Below are 9,398 nucleotides of genomic sequence, written 5' to 3' on the forward strand. Positions count from 1 at the left end.
ACTTTTTCTAACACAACTTGGGAGAAATCTGAAACGGGAGGCTCCCATCGTGGCAGGAGACCTAGACAGAGAGGGGCAGGGGAAGAGCATCTGACTATGAGGCTGAAAGTCCCAGAGAGTGCCCTAACGGTGCTAGTGCTACAAATCTCATTCTTGGGGCTGGAGAAAGAAGCTGGCCCTGTTCCCCTCCCTCCAGTAATCAAGGGCAAAACAGTCCACACAGTCTCATTTGCAGAGGAAAAGGGAATAAAGACTGTCAAGAATAATATGGGTGCAAGCACTTCCCCCACAAACAGACCTAAGAACATAAGCAATGCCCATCGCGTCAGCCCCAGGGTGAACCCATTCAGCCTGGAGTTTTACTCAAGATTGGCTTCAACCCATCAAGCTGGGCTCCTTGGAGCTCCCCAGTCCACCACTGCTCATTTCTTCATCTCCCACAGAGCCTCCTAAGTCTTACTTGAAATGTAGCCCCTCCAGAAGTTGAATAAAATGTTCCAAGAGACTGTCAGCATTGCCATTTAACTGCAGTGCAATTAGAAAGGATATTGGCCAGGACACAGCCTTATTAGTAGGTTTTTGTTGTTGTTTTTGTTTTGTCTTATACAATGCTTCCACAGTGGCTCCTTCTTTCCTCATGGTCAAAGCAAGCACAGCTATTCCCTTTGGCATGTTTCCTCCAGCCCACCCAGCTGGCTATAGAGACATGTTTTCCAGGGTCAGGCAGTGTCACCAGGCCAGCAACAGCCCATCCACTCCAGAGGGCCGATGCCCATCCGGAGGTTCAGCAGTTATTTGATATCACAACATGGATGTGTTCCTTTCTCCTCGATGTTCCTTCTTCTTTCCTTGGCACCGTTCTTTCTCCCTCTCTTCACCCACCCCAACTTGAAAACACTGTGTTCCCAATCAGATAAAGCCAGCACAAGTGTATGGAGCAGAAGGCAAGCAGCACGGAGGGAGGAGAGATCCAACCACACCTCAAATCTTTCCCACTCATCTCCTGGGACAACAATGGCCACTGTTCCCTCAGCAGCAACTGACCCAACTCCTCAGACACATGGACCTATCTGGCAAGTGAAGGCAACACAGGAAGTAGCATAGTTGCTGGTATCTGCAAACCAAAGTGAAGACCATCCACAGACATACTGATCTGCCCCAGGAAGCGGGCTCCACCCAGCTACCATTTTGCCCTGCAAGCTGTGCTTCAGTTGTAACATGAATCAAACACTCCAGTGGACAGCATCCTCAGCCACCTCCCACACCACTTCTGCCCCCTTGGCGATTAGCGCCCAAGTGATGGAGTGGAGCCCGGGGCAACACATTCTCACGGATGCCATTTCAAGGGTGGCTTGGACCCCTGCCAGTCTCTCCCATGAGTTTAGTGTCCCTAGGTGAACGGGCTTCTTAGGTCCACACCTGAGGACAGTATCTACAGCCAGTATCACCTAGACACTGAAATTCAAGTCCACCCCTCCCAAGAGGCCCTTTCCAGCTAACCTCACACATTCTCTATCTCAGAGGTTCTCAAAGTTTAATGGGCAGCAGAATCACCTTAGAGGGTTGGTTATCCATGCAGATAACGAGGCCTCATTCCCAGAGGCCTGCATTTTTAACAAGCTCCCCAGAGAGTTCTGCAATGGTGATCCATCCACTTCAGTCCCTGCTCTCCTCTCCTACCCTCAGCACTGGCTTCGTGTCACTATCTTGAATTCTAGTGTGTACCCCACCTCCCCCAACACCCTGAGAGTCCAGTAGGGAGGGAGAGTCTGAGTCCCCCATTAGAGTATGCTCACCTGGAAGGCAGAGGGGCCTCTCTCCTTTCAAGGCCTAGTAGAGGGCCCCACATGGAGGGGTGAGAAGCTGCCAGCCAGGAGGCTGAGAAATCAGCCTTGCCTCTCCACAGGCTCCAGAAAGCCTTCGTTCTGCCACAGTTCCACTGCACATCTGTACAACGGCTTTAAATGTCACCTCAAATATCAGGCCAGGCAGCAGGAGGGAAAGGCAGAAGCTAATTATTCTGCCTTGCCTCGGCTTTTGTGTAGCTTTCACCTGGCTCACCTCCGACCTCTGCTGAGGATCTTTAACTCTGCCTTGGCTGAGGCATGGCCAGCTCATGGAAGACAACCTTTCACTGCCCTGGGCTCTAAACCACCTTGTTAAGTGGTGAAAACCTGACCCCTCCTTACTGCTTCTCTGGGGGCTTCTAGTTACCCCAGCAGTCAATAGAACCCCCAGGTTGCACTGAATCTCTAACACAGCATGCCACCCCAATACCCCCCACTGCCCACCCAAGAGCCAGTCCCCTCTCCTCCTTCATGACCTTATGAAGCTTATCTATCCTGGGCCCCATGCCCTCTCCATTAAGTCCTGTGAAAAGTACCATGACAACTTCATCCCATCCAAGGTATTTATGATGACAGCTTAACATTTAGGCCCTCAGGAAATATTCCTATTTTGGCAAAAGATAAAGCCTACGTCAAAGGAAGACATAGAGGAGTGCAGGCCTTAGGTAAGCAGTGGTGGGGGTGGATATCTGCAGTCAGGGAGCAGAGTCCATGACTCCCTTCCCTAGGTCTTCACAGGCATGTCCCTGTGAGGCCATCCCAATGAAGTCAATCACGGAAGTTGGTGCTCCTTCCATCTTCCCTCACTGCCCTGACCTCCCATTTCCTACTCAGCATGGACACCTGGTTGGCTGCCTTCCCCAAGGCACCTACATTGCAAGGAGTTCTTGAGGGAAAAAAAAAAAAAAGCTGGTAAATATTTGGAGAGACCCTCTCAGAACTGATCCATGAGCCTCTGCAATCCAGAGTTCACTATTACCTCCTCTGTTTCCCTCGCAGCCAGTCACACAGTTCCTCCATCTCATTTCCACCAAGAGTCATTTCTCTGCCCATCAAAGGAGGTAGTGTTACTTCATGGCTGACAGGAGGCCGTTCACCCCTCAGGAGGTCTGGCTTCTCTTAAATGTTCCTCACATCTCTCAGTCCCTGAGGTCACCATCAGAGAATCAGGAAGCTAAGTTGCCAGTCACCACAGCTGAAGCCTCACTCCTTAGGCCAGGCGGAGCCCTCCTGTGAACCTCTACCTGCTCTCTCCATCCCACGCCCTTCTCCATCCCCTCCAGGAACTTTTCCAGATAGCCCCCCTCAGCAGGTCTGCCCAGTAAAATCAGGCACCATACCATGAGGACTGGGACTGATAATAATGAATGTGAAGTTCAACCATATCAAAAGGAATCCACTGTATTGTCAAATAAATGCTAAATTTTGGTTAGCACATATCTAGAGCTCAACATTTTTTTTCTACTTAGTCCCTTTTTTGCTATAGTCCCTTGAGTATTTTTGTCTGTTTATGGAAAGTATATAATCTGTGTGTGTTACACAGGGCCACCCACTGTTAAATCAGAATATCTGACTCACCTGAATGCCCTGGCTCCCTACATACATACACATTGAGCTGGATAATGAAATTACTTGCACACTAGCCAATGTGAATTCTCTCTTCCTTGGTTCTTATTTTCAAAAAGAAAAATAAAACTATTTGCAAAGATCACCTTACTTTTCAACAAATGAACTCTGCTTATGGTTCTTAAAAATAATTGAGTCTCGTAAATTCTATAAACCTTTTTATACCTTCTGTACCATTAATTTCCAAGCCTTCGAGGTATTGGGAAAGGGCTGAGGCTTTGGAATAACTTCCCACATCTCAGTTTCTTCATCTTTTGAATGAAGATAAGACTAATCCCATAAAACTTGAACTTTTCATGAGGAAAAGACAAAACAGCATATAAAATCCAAAGCACTACACTTAGTACATAGTGGATACTTCATAAAGGTTAGTGCATTCTCCTGCAACAAAAACAAGCTCAGGTCACGCTGAAATTCTCAATTCATGGGACCAGAGTTAAGAGTCAAGTTACTGCTCCAAGTTTCCCAGGCTTCTCTACCTGCCCTTCAGGAGGGGGCAGATTCTTAGAGCTTACATTTCCTCTAATTCCTGTGACACTCTCCTTCCCTCACTAGGGAAATGAAAATGTCCAGCTGCCCCAACTCATCTGATCTCCTCTTTCTGACACAGGTTGGAAAGTCCACTGGAGATTCAATTATGAAAACTATTTTGACTATACCTTGTGACATACGTGGATGACCCTCAGCACTGGGGAGAAGAGAAACAATACAAAGTTCCCGATGGACCATCAGCATAGTGAACAGCAATTATTTGGCATCCCGAAAAGTCCATCAATCCTGGCCTCACGTCATGCACTCAATAAAGCCTAAAGATATTCATGGAAAAAAAAAACTATAAAACTTCAAGAAGAAAAATTTTTATAGTCTTAGGGTGGGATGGTTTTCCTAAGCAAGACACAAAACTCAGTATATTGGCTTATATACACATTTTTAAAAATTTTTTGAAGGATATACAAATCACCAAAGGAGAACAGGAGGCTGAAGAATAGTAGTTAGAAGGATAACCTTTTACTGTAAATCATCTTACACATTTTAAATTTTGACCCTTGGACTGTATCACCTAACTCTTTAAAAGACATTTTAAAATAATGGAGTCAATAATAGATGCAACTGTTCTTGGCGTCTAGCTGCTTTGTTGTGAGAAGGCTAAGCCACATGGAAAGGCCATGTGGAAGAGAACTACAGATGCTGGTTGAGACCCTCAGCTAGTCCCAGCCCCCTCCCAGCCACCACAGGAAGCCCACCCTGGAGCTGCCAGCTATCCCAGCACCCCAACAGATACCACATGGAGCAGAAGAACTGCCTGGTAAGCCCCACAATTATGAGAATGATAAATAGATGCTCTAAGTGGCTAAGATTTGGGGTGGTTTGTTACAGTGTAATAGGTAACGAAACAGAGCCACTGGTGCATGCAGAGCAAAGTAAAGCCCCATGATTCGATGAGATCACCAAGGAGATGTTGAAAACGATTGTGCCTTCTTTCATCTAGAAGGCAAAAAGCATGGTTAGTCTCAGGACCACATCTATTTGTTAATAGCTTGCTCTCTACTCTTCTTAGAATTCTGAAGATGGGGTTGTCACAGAGGGTGTCTAATTAACATGCTTGTTTGAATTATAAAAAGTGAAATTAGACTTTCTCTGACAGGAAGTAAGTATGTCTAATTTGGCTACTTGCTTTGACAATCAGATTTGCCTTTCCCGTTTCATATAAATCCATAGCTCCAAGATTTTGAAGAAAATGTGTTTAAAGCCTATTATAATATGCAACATGCTAGAAAATGTATTATTTGCAACCTTTAAACTCATGGTAAAAAAAAAATGTTTAGGTATCCACTTAAATGTGTGAAGAGGCATAAAGTTTTCAATATTCTTTTAGAGCATACAGAAGCAAAAAAAGTCTGATGCCCACTGAATGACAGTATACCTTCACAAAGAAACACTATGCAGCTATGAATAAAGAATGATGAGGCTTTCTGTGAATTGATATGAAAAGATGTTCAAGACATACTGTTGGGTTAAAAATGCAAAGCATAGAGCAGGATAGTTAGTATTCACCTGCTTTTGATCAGAAAGGGATAACATAAGTATGGATTCTGATTTGCTTATATTTATAAAAAGAAATACTGGGAGGGTTCCCAGTAAACTAATACTGATGGTTACCTATGGAAAAAGTGGCTTGGTAGACAGGTATATGGGTCACATAAAGACCTATTTATTTTGTACTAATTTTTGAACACTGTGAGTACATTATATTTTCATATATTTTAAGTCCTCACAGAATAAAATAGTAGATAAAATTGCAAAAACATGAACATTAAAAGATAATGCAGGAGGTAAATATTTGCCATGGTTGCAACAATAAATTATACAAAGGGTTAATATCTCTAATTTACAAAAAGTTCCTAGAAACCATTAAGAAAAAGTTAACAACCTTGTATAAAAATAAGTAAAGATTACGAACAGGCAACCCACAGATGAGGAAATATAAATGATTGGTAAAAAGTAAAAAGAGGTTGACCATTACTAATGATGAAGGAAATGCAAATAAGCAATAACAGCATGCCACATTTTACCTGTAAGATTGCCCCCAGCAAAACACACACACACACACACACACACACACACAACAAAACAACCAACCTAGTAGGAGACTAAATTGATATAATATTCTTCCAAGTCAATTTGGCAGTACAATCAACAATTCTAAAGTATATAGCCTTCAACCTAGCAATTCTTCTAAGATTCTCACCTACTGAAATATCTGTACTTATACACACATTGCAGTGTATTCTATAATAGAAAAAAATAAAAAGGAAAGGAAAAACCTAAATGTCCCACAATAAGGAACTAATAAGATAAATTATGACACAGCCTACATTATACTTAGAAACCATTAACAAAAGCAAGCAGTTTTATATGTAGTAACATGAAAGGGTTCCATGATCTATTATTGAATGAAAGGGTTCCGTGATCTATTATTGAAGGAAAGGATATGATTTGTGAAATAATTGGAAACAATTCTTATTATCCCACTTTTTGTGAAAATAGATATATAAATATATATACACACACTATCAGTATGTATTTCACTATGCATAGAAGAGTTCTAGTAGTATATATATATATACACACACCAAACTATTAACAGTAGTTATCCCTGAAGAATGAAGAAAGGTAGTTAGAGAATTGTGTTTTATAAAATTTTATGTTGTTATAATTTTTTAACTATAAGCACTTGTTACTCTGGTAATTTTCAAAGCATTTAAATATTGAAGCTGCTACTAAAGTAGCAGCTCAAATCTTTTCTGAAAAAGGAGGAGCACGGCAGCAATTTCCTTCTCTACCCCCTACTCATAAGGTCTAGAATATGAAATTGTCTTCAGAGAACCCACAGGTCACAGTAAAAAATTCACCAGACTTATCCACCTGTTCAAGTGACTGGCAGATAGAGTTCCATCACTATATCATGAGAAAATGCTATTCATTCCCCACTTGGTTCCACATCCCTTACTTACCACAAGAGTCATGATGGGTTCTCCATAACAAGCATTCAGGAAGAACCTCAACTCCTCTCAAACCATTCATTTATCAGCCACTTAGACACCTTATGGGATTTTGGTCAGCAATGGAAACTATGTTGCATCTCAAGTTCCAGCTCTAACCAAAGGGCAGTGACTGTCCAGAGTTTTGTGTTGAAGATTATGCGGCTACTTACAGGATAGATGGGGAAAGAATGGTGCCATCAATTAGTGATGTCTGCCAAAGACAGGTAGGAAGGCAGGAAGAATTGTAATACACAGGCTTTCAAGTCAGCCATCCCTGCCCTTGTACAATGGGCTCTGACTCCCCAAACCTCAGGCTTTAAAACTTGCCATCTCTACTTAGAGTTTTATGCATCAGGTGGGGGAAGCTGAAGGTGGTGGGAGGTGGCACAGGGTAAAGTAAGGTGAAAGCTGACTGTGACTGTGTCATTATGTGGTACGTCTATCGGAAGACTGTAAAGATGTGGGGTGTCTGAGGAAAGCGAAGGGGGCCCTCACAGGTGGAGCTGTGGCTCCAAACAGCTGCATATGGAAGACTCTGAACATCTGGTTGCAGTGCTGGTCTGAGGTAAGCCCTGAGCCTGGATTCCATCTGTCACGTCTTACTGAGCTCCTTATCCCAAAGACTCAGCAATTGTGCCCACGTAAGAAACATGCCTTTCACAATTTTGAAACCTCCAAGTGCCCTGTTAATTGGCAATCCACTCATATTCCCATAACCAAAAACAGAAAAAAGAAGCCAAAGCCAAAAAAAATCCCAGAACTTCACGTGTTGTAACTAAAAACACTCAATAAACAAAGCCAGTCCTTGGGCTCCCTTGGGGAGTAATTGTCTAAGCATGCTTCTTTCTTTCAGCTGGTGAGAGAGACAGACGTGCTAAAACTGTATGGAGCTCATCTTGAAAGCATTAATTTTTCCAAACACTGATGTGCAACTCGTGCTTTTCCTGAGCAAGTGGCAGCAGGCAGTGAGGAGGCTGCTGAGGACACCCCTCCGTGCTGGGTCTGACTGTAGCAGCAACAGGGATTCAGAGGAAGTGGTCATACTGAAGCCTGGGGGAAAGTTGGGAATTTGGAAGTCAGAGGCCAAGGCCCAGCCACCATGACCTGTCACAGGGAGGGGCTGCACAACGCCCGTGCACTAAAGACTTGGGTTTGGATTACCATTTACAAACTGGAAGGAAAGAAAGCAGAACCAATGCCTTAACCCCCTTCAGGCCCACTCCCTCGGGGCCAACTTGGCAATCAACCAAACTATTCTTCCTCACAGCCTGTAGCTCCAACAACCACACACAGTGGCGAAGCACCAGTAGAGGTCGGCCATTTCTGGGTATTGGTCTTTAAACCATTTTTCTCCTTCTCCCCATTTAGGGATGGGAATCTACAGTGAAGAATGTGATTTGGTCATCCAGTTAAACTGTTGTTTGAGCCCCAAGTCCCTTCTCACTAGGAGGTCAGGGGCACCCTCCCTGCAGCCTGTTCACATAGGATGAGACACAACAAAACCATCTACTGAGGCAAGGAATCTCATCGTCTGCCTGACAAATACAGACTCAACAATCAGGATATGCCATGAGTTCTGTCAGTCGTAACAACACAATTTCCAAGTTGATTGCTACCACAAGGCCCATGCATATCTAACCGCATGCCAGGATTCTCACTGGGAATCAGTGCTACACACACACAGGCATAATAATTGTTTTGTCACCACCAAGGCTCCGCAGCCAACTCCCTTCAAATGCCAATTCTAACAGTAGTGTGAGATCAGTCAAATTACTAAACTTCTTTGTGCCTCCGTTTTCTGTAAAATGGGGATGATAATAGTATTTAAATAACTTCATAAATGTAAGGGGCTTAGAATAATATCTGGCACACAGAAAGCATTGTATATGTGTTTATGATTATCATTATGTTGTCAGCCTTCACATTTCCATGCTAAGCTATCTCTTCCCTTTGGATCCCTGCATATGCTCTTCCTAGGCATGGAACACTGTTTCCCATCCTGCCTTCATCTAGCTATCTGCGCTAATTCTTCAGGTCTCTAGGAAGCCTTCCTGGCCAACTCAGCTGGGCCAGCCATCCCTGCATCTGCACCCACCACATCCTGTACCTTTTCAACACCATGTTAGTGTCCCCATATTATCATCTGTCTTCCCAACCAGGTCTTGTTCATTGGTGTATCCCTAGCGCCTGGCATGGAGAAGTCACTCAATAAATATGTGCTGAATAAATGAATGGGGAATAGATGAAGGGCAGCTTTCATTCACTCAACAAGCATTTACTAAGTGCCTACAAGATGTCACACCCTGGACGATGCCTGGAAATACATGAAGGAACAGAACACCAAGGCTGCTCTCTAAGAGCTCACAGAGTTTCTGCCTCC

Source organism: Mandrillus leucophaeus, unplaced genomic scaffold (assembly GCF_000951045.1).
Source record: "Mandrillus leucophaeus isolate KB7577 unplaced genomic scaffold, Mleu.le_1.0 Scaffold123, whole genome shotgun sequence".
In the NCBI taxonomy this organism is placed as follows: Eukaryota; Metazoa; Chordata; class Mammalia; order Primates; family Cercopithecidae; genus Mandrillus; species Mandrillus leucophaeus.